Genomic DNA, 6791 nt, shown 5'->3' with positions numbered 1-6791 from the left:
CTAAAAAGTCGACTCCTTCGCTCATTTTATGAAGCTGTAAAGTCCTTGGACTTGTTTTACACGCTTTGAAACAGTCGGGATGATGGCAGCGAGGTGCGGAAACTGAGGTGCTTTCAGCGTGTGTGACGCGAGTCCAGGACACCCACGTTTCCCTCCACGACGACACCCACGTTTCCCTCCACGACGCGTCGTTTCCAAGCCCCGAGGAAGACGAGCATCTCTCGGGGTTATCAGCCTCAGCACTGGACACTTTGAGCAGGTGATTCTCCGAAGGGGGTGAGCTCTTCTGTGTGTTCTCGAACACAGTGCAGCACCCCTGACCTCCCTCCACTAGACCGACACATCCCCGCCCCCCTCAAGCTATGACACCCAGACCTGTCTGCAGTGACAGAGGTCCAGGGGTGGTGGAGATGCAGACTCACCCCCAGCCTGGCTTCTCCATCGTGTTGAGATTGACCACCAGGAGTCACCTTCTGATGGCAGCAGAAAGAGCATCCGCTGTTTGTTCGGTTGACACCTTCAACAGCAGAGTGTTTGTGACCAAGTGCCTGGTGTCAAGGGGATGCGGCTAAAACATCCAGACGGTGCCTGACTTTAAGAGCTTAGAAATGCTAGTGATGGGGATGGCTCAGAAGATGCTAGAAGGAAGGGGGGCGGGGGGAGAAGGGAAGAAAGGGAGAGAGAGAAGAGAATGAAGACGGGCCTCTGCTTCAGGCCCCACAGGACAGAGGATGGTGGACTGGGCGGCGGGGAAGAGGACCGAGGAGTTTCTCCTCAGGACACTGGTTTTCCTCGGCGATGACCCCAGCGGCTCATTGACCCAGCTTTGTGAGACATCCACACCCACGGGACAGGCAGAGGCAGAGAGTGTGGCTGTTTCGAGGGTCCCTGATGGAGTAAACCTCTCAGCTTCCTCAGATTACATTCTGATGTCTTGACATCCGCGTCCACTTTGATACAGATTTTAAAAACGTGCTAGATGTGAGGCTCTCGTGAACGCTAACTGCGTGCACTCTGGTGAACGTGACCACGGAGGACACCAACGAGGATCTTCTGGGGCAACCGTGCCCGCTTCACCACGGGGTACGAGCCCAGAACGTGTGGGAAAGTGCAGGGAGTTCAGCTGTTAGGGGAGCAGGTCCTCCTCCCGAGAGCCTGAGCCGGGTGCTCCAGCCACAGCACAGCTGCTCTGCATGAACTCCACCAGGTGAGCGCCCAGGCCCACCCCCCGCCCCCCCACAGGTGAGCGCCCCAGGCCCCCCCCAAGGTGAGCGCCCCAGGCCCCCCCCCAGGTGAGCGCCCAGGCCTGCCACTCGCAGGTGAGCGCCCCAGGCTCCCCCCCATGTGAGCCCCCAGGCCCGCCCCACGCAGGTGAGCTCCCAGGCCCGCCCCCCAGGTGAGCCCCCAGGCCGGCCCCCGCGCAGGTGAGTGCCCCAGGCCCCCCCCCAGGTGAGTGCCCCAGGCCCGCCCCCACGCAGGTGAGCGCCCCAGGCTCCAGAGGTGGCCGGCTCTTGTGCCTCTTTGTCTTCGCTCCTGACCGCTGTCCCTCCTCCTGCTCACCCGTCCAGGGAGCCAGGGTTCAAGGGCCAGCGTGAAGTTCCACCTGGGACCGGGCCCTGCACTGAGGGGCCGCCCGTCACAGAGCTCTGACGGGTGACTTATCTCGGGCTTTGCACCAGATACAGAGCAGGAGGGCCTCCCCCGCCCCCCGCTGGCACCAGGCCTGGGGTGCGAGGACAGCCGTTGGAAGCACTGGCACCCTTCTCTGGTAAACTGCTGTGGCCCTGAGCCCCCGAGGGTCCCTGCCCCGGCCCGCCTCCTCCCAAATATTTCAAAATATTTTGAATATTCCTTTGCTCAGGCCAGTGCTTTGAATGTTTTTTAGCGAACGGCTGGGTTCTAGAGAAAAATAGTTCATTGAGTTTGCAGGTCACATCTGCAAGGAATATTAGGAGGACGGATTTGCCAGTCGTGGGGGGCAGGCGGCCAGTAAGAAGTGGGAAGCGGTTTCAGAGGAGTGGGTGGAAATATGCAGTGATTTCCTGCACTTGACATTGATGATGACCATGCCCGCGCCCCATCCTGGGTCCAGAGGGGGAGCTGAGTGGAGACGTGAGAGCGGAGAGGTGTGCCTGCCTGGAGCGGGCAGGTGCTTGGCGCGCGGGACCGGAACACGTAACGGGATGCGGGGCTGAAGGACAAGTAGACGCACCCCCTTGGGACATTGATTCATTTTCTTCCTGAGGGTTAATAAGATCATTGATGAATCAGTGCAGTAAGTGCGAAGCACTTGTTTTATGTCTGGTCTAAGATACAAAGTTGCATCCAGCGCAGACTGTCATCCGTTGAGAAGGAAGCACACGGTTGAGCAATGGAACTGAGCATCCAGGGGTGGATGGGCCAGAGGAAGGCCTGGCATTCGGAAAAGGACGTGAAATATGATGAGCAGAGGGTACAGTCAGCAGCGGGGCACAGGCACTGAACCGGCGAACACGGGCCTGGTCCTAGAGGGAGCAGAGCAGGCTCTGTGAGATCGTCCTCCGCTGTTCTCGACCTTTCTACATCTGAGCTGAGGGCAGTGTGCCCATCCCCCAAGAGGGGGGTGAGGATGCGTGACCTCCGAGCGGAGTAGCCAGCGGGCAGGGCTGCAGCACAGGCATGTATGTCATACGGGCGCTCTCAGGACACGGCACCTGGTTCCAAGCTCTTGCTGTCTGGAAATTCTTAGTAATTTTACGTCCGAGCTTGTGTTTTGTCAGCGAAGAGAAGGGGACAGACAGTAGGGCATGCATAGGAGCGGAGGAGATGTGTGCATGCTAATTTCAATTTTTTCCCCCCTCCTTTATTGATTTCAAAGAGAAAGGAAGGGAGAGGGGGAGAGAGAGACAGAAACATGGATGAGAGAAAACATCGATCAGCCACCTCCTGCACGCCCCCCACTGGGGATCAAGCCCACAACCTGACATGTGCCCTGACCGGGAATCGAACTGGCGACCTCTTGGTGCAGGGTCAACGCTCAACCACTGAGCCACTCTGGCCGGACAATGTGCGTGCTAATTTTAAAAGCAAGATGAACATTCCTTTTTTTTTAAAAAGGGCTTGAGCTGGACGTACCCACGTCAGTTCATGTGTTTTAACATCCTATGTAAAGGGAAAGCCATGCATCTATCAAAGGCCCATGTACTCAGCATAATTCTATCATCTATACTTCATGGTATTCTTTTCACCATTTACATTGATTCTCAGGTTATGTTCCTATTTTTTCTTTCTTTTTTTTTTTCCCTGAGACAAGATGTCTATTCAGGTCCTCTGCCCATTTTATTTTATTTTTTATTTATCTATTTTTTATCCTCATCCGAGGACATTTTCCCATTTTTTGTACAGATAGAATGGGAAGGAGAGAGAGAGAAAGAAACATTGACATGAAAGGGACACATCGAGTGGTTGCAACCTGCACGACCCAACCAGGGCCGGGGACAAGCTGCAACCGAGGTACATGCCCTTAGCGGGAACCGAACCCGGGTCTCTCTGGACCGCAGGCCGATGCTCTAACCGCTGAGCCAAACCGTCCAGGGCTACCCATTTTATAAATGGATTGTTTGTTTTTGATGCTGAGCTGTATGAATTATTTTTGAAGTATTTTTTTTTTCAGTAACAGTTGACATACAATGTTTTATTACTTCCAGGTGTACAACATAATGATTAGACATTTACAGAACTTATGAAGTGCTCACCTCGATACATCTGGTACCCATCTGACACTATACATAGTTATTACAATATTATTGGCTGGATTTCCCCATGCTGTACTTTGCATCCCCGTGACTGTTTTTTTAAAAAGTTTTTACTGATTTTTTTTTTAGAGAGAGAGGAAGGGAGAGAGAGAGAGAAACATTGATGGGCATGTGCCCTGACCAGGAACCGAACCGGGACCTCTCAGTCCATGGGACATGCTCAACCCACCCTGGCTGGGCTCCTCGTGACTGTTTTTATAACTGGTGATTTGTACTTCTTAATCCCTTTCTCCTTAACTTCCCTCCTCTCTGGTGACCATCAATGTGTGCTCTGTGCCTGTGAGTGTGTTTCTGTTGTTTGTCCATTTGAGATCCCAAGTGAAATCACATGGTATTTGTCTTTGTCTGGCTTCTTAGCAGAATACCCTCTAATCAGTGGTTCTCAACCTGTGGGGTGCGACCCCTTTGGGGGTCGAATGACCCTTTCACAGGGGCCGCCTAAGACATAACAGTAGCAAAATTACAGTTATGAAGTAGCAACGAAAATAATTTTATGGTTGGGGGTCACCACAACATGAGGAACTGTATTAAAGGGTCGCGGCATTAGGAAGGTTGAGAACCACTAAGTCACCTGTGTTGTTGCAAATGGCAAGATTTCATTTTTGATGGTTGAGTAATATTCTCTTGTACATATATACCACATCTTCTTTATCCATTCATCCGTCAGTAGGCACTTAGTTGTTTCCATACCTTGGCCATTGAAAATAATGCTGCAATGAACACAGGTGTATATGTCTTTTCTAATTAATGTTTTAGATTTCTTTGGGTAAATACCCAGAAGTGGAATTTCTGGGTCAGATGTTCTAGTTTTAATTTTATGAGGAGCCTCCATGTTGCTTTCCACTGTGGCTGCACCCATTTATAACCCCACCAACAGTGCAAAGGGTTCCCTTTTTTCACATCCTGGCCAACACTTGTTGTTTGTTGATTTATTGATGATTGCCATACCGACAAGTATGAGGTGATATTGCATTGTGGTTTTAATTTTCATTTCCTTGATGATTAGTGATGTTGAGCATATTTTTATATGTCTATTGACTATCTGTATGTCCTCTTTGGAGAAATGTTTGTTTAGGTCCTCTGACCAATTAACTGGTTTACTTTTTTGGTGTTAGGTTGTATGAGTACTTATATATTTTGGATATTAAGCCTATAACATGTCTCCATGGTTCCTGGCCTGAGCAAATGGAAGAATTCATTGGCAAAGGAGCAACTGAAATCATTGGCAAATATCTTCTCCCGTTCAGTAGGCTGTCTTTTAACTTTGTTGATGGTTTCTTTCTCTGTGTAAAAACTTACTAATTTGAATGTAGTCCTATTGACTTATTTTTTGTTTTGTTCCCTTGCCTGGGGAGACCTAGTCAGAAAACATATTGCTCACAGCAATGTCTGAGAGTTCACTGCCTGTGTCCTTCCAGGATTGTTATGATTTCAGGCCTTACTTGTAAGCCTTTAGTCCATTTTGAGTTTATTCTTGTATATGATGTATACAAGTGACCCAGTTTTATTATTTCCCATGGCTCCGATCTAATTGTCTTCATAATCCTTTAGTTGTTCTTTCGTCTCAACTCTCTCTTTATGACTTTCTGAATTATGGAGGCCATGTCTTACATCTTCTTGGGGATGTTGAGGTGCCCTAAAATTCATTGAGTTCTTGTGGTACATCATTTTCAAAATACGGATTTTGTTTGCATCTTCAGGATAATTGACTAATTCATTCAACAGCTACTCGAGCACTTAATGTGACACACTGCTGTGCTGGGTGGTTTGGGATGTATCAGAGCAAGAGAGACAATCTTCTCCTTAAGTTTACATTTGGGTGAGAGGGGAAAGACAGTGAACAAAACAAAAACTAGGTACTGCAGAATGTTAGAAGGGTTCAAAGTTCTGGCAAAACAGAGTGGTACAGGTAATTGGATGGCATACCACAGGGAGACTTCGTCGAGAAGGTGAAATTTGATCAGACCGGAAGAATGCTCAGGAATTGCTCCTGAGAAAGAGCTTAGCAGACGGGGATCCGGCAGGTGCAGGGGATCCGGCAGGTGCAGGGGATCCGGCAGGTGCAAGGCCCGCGAGGCGAGAGCATGCCCGGTGTGCTTGGAGAGAAGCAGGGAGCCCAGGCAACACAGCCAACCAGGGACAGAAGACAGGCGAAGAGGCCACACAAGTGTAACTCGGGGACACATCATGAGAGACCGTGAAGGCCACCGAAAGGACTTTGCCTTTGACCCGAAAGATGGAAAGTCGTGGAGAGTTTCGAGCGAAGGCTCGATCTGATTACATCGACAAGAACCGTTTCCACTATTCTGTTGTGGAGGCTCTGGGGGAGGGGGTGAACGGTAGACACACTGAGGCCAGTGAGAAAACAGGTGAGAGGTGCTTGTAACTAAGGACCAGGTAGTTGCAGACCAGGAGGTAATGAGCACTGGTCAGACTCCAGACAGATTTTGAGGGCAGGAGCAGAAGGATTTCCAGAGGAACTGGGTGTGGGTAGTGCGGGGAGGGAAGGGGTCGGTATGACTCCATGGCTCGTGGCCTGAACAACTGGAAGGATTCAGTTTCCATCAACGGAGACGGCACAGAATGTTGTGGACCAGGTCCGGGAACAGACTGGAACGTGGTTTTGGACGTGCTAGATTCGAAATGAAGAATGATGATGTCAAAGAGAACATTAGACACCAGTCCAAGTTCAGGAGCGAAGCGGGAGGCTCACTTGGGATGTGTCAGCACCTAAATGCCTTTCAAATGATAAGAGCAGGTCAGATTACAGAGGGTTATGTGTGTGTGGGGGGGGGGGGGGGGCGCGGCACAGAGCTGAACTGTGGGGTGGAGCCATGCTGAGCTGACACTGCCTCTCTCCCACTGCTCATCATAAGTCATCAAGGGCACTTGTCGAAGTGGTTAAATGAAGGAGTGTAGGTTTCAAAACAATGACATATACCCGAGGCATAAAATCGCATGCTTGACTTTTCTTATAGTTCGGTTTCTGACGTCTGA

The sequence above is a fragment of the Molossus molossus genome, unplaced genomic scaffold (assembly GCF_014108415.1).
Source record: "Molossus molossus isolate mMolMol1 unplaced genomic scaffold, mMolMol1.p scaffold_m16_p_20, whole genome shotgun sequence".
In the NCBI taxonomy this organism is placed as follows: domain Eukaryota; kingdom Metazoa; phylum Chordata; class Mammalia; order Chiroptera; family Molossidae; genus Molossus; species Molossus molossus.
This window is presented reverse-complemented; position numbering follows the sequence as displayed.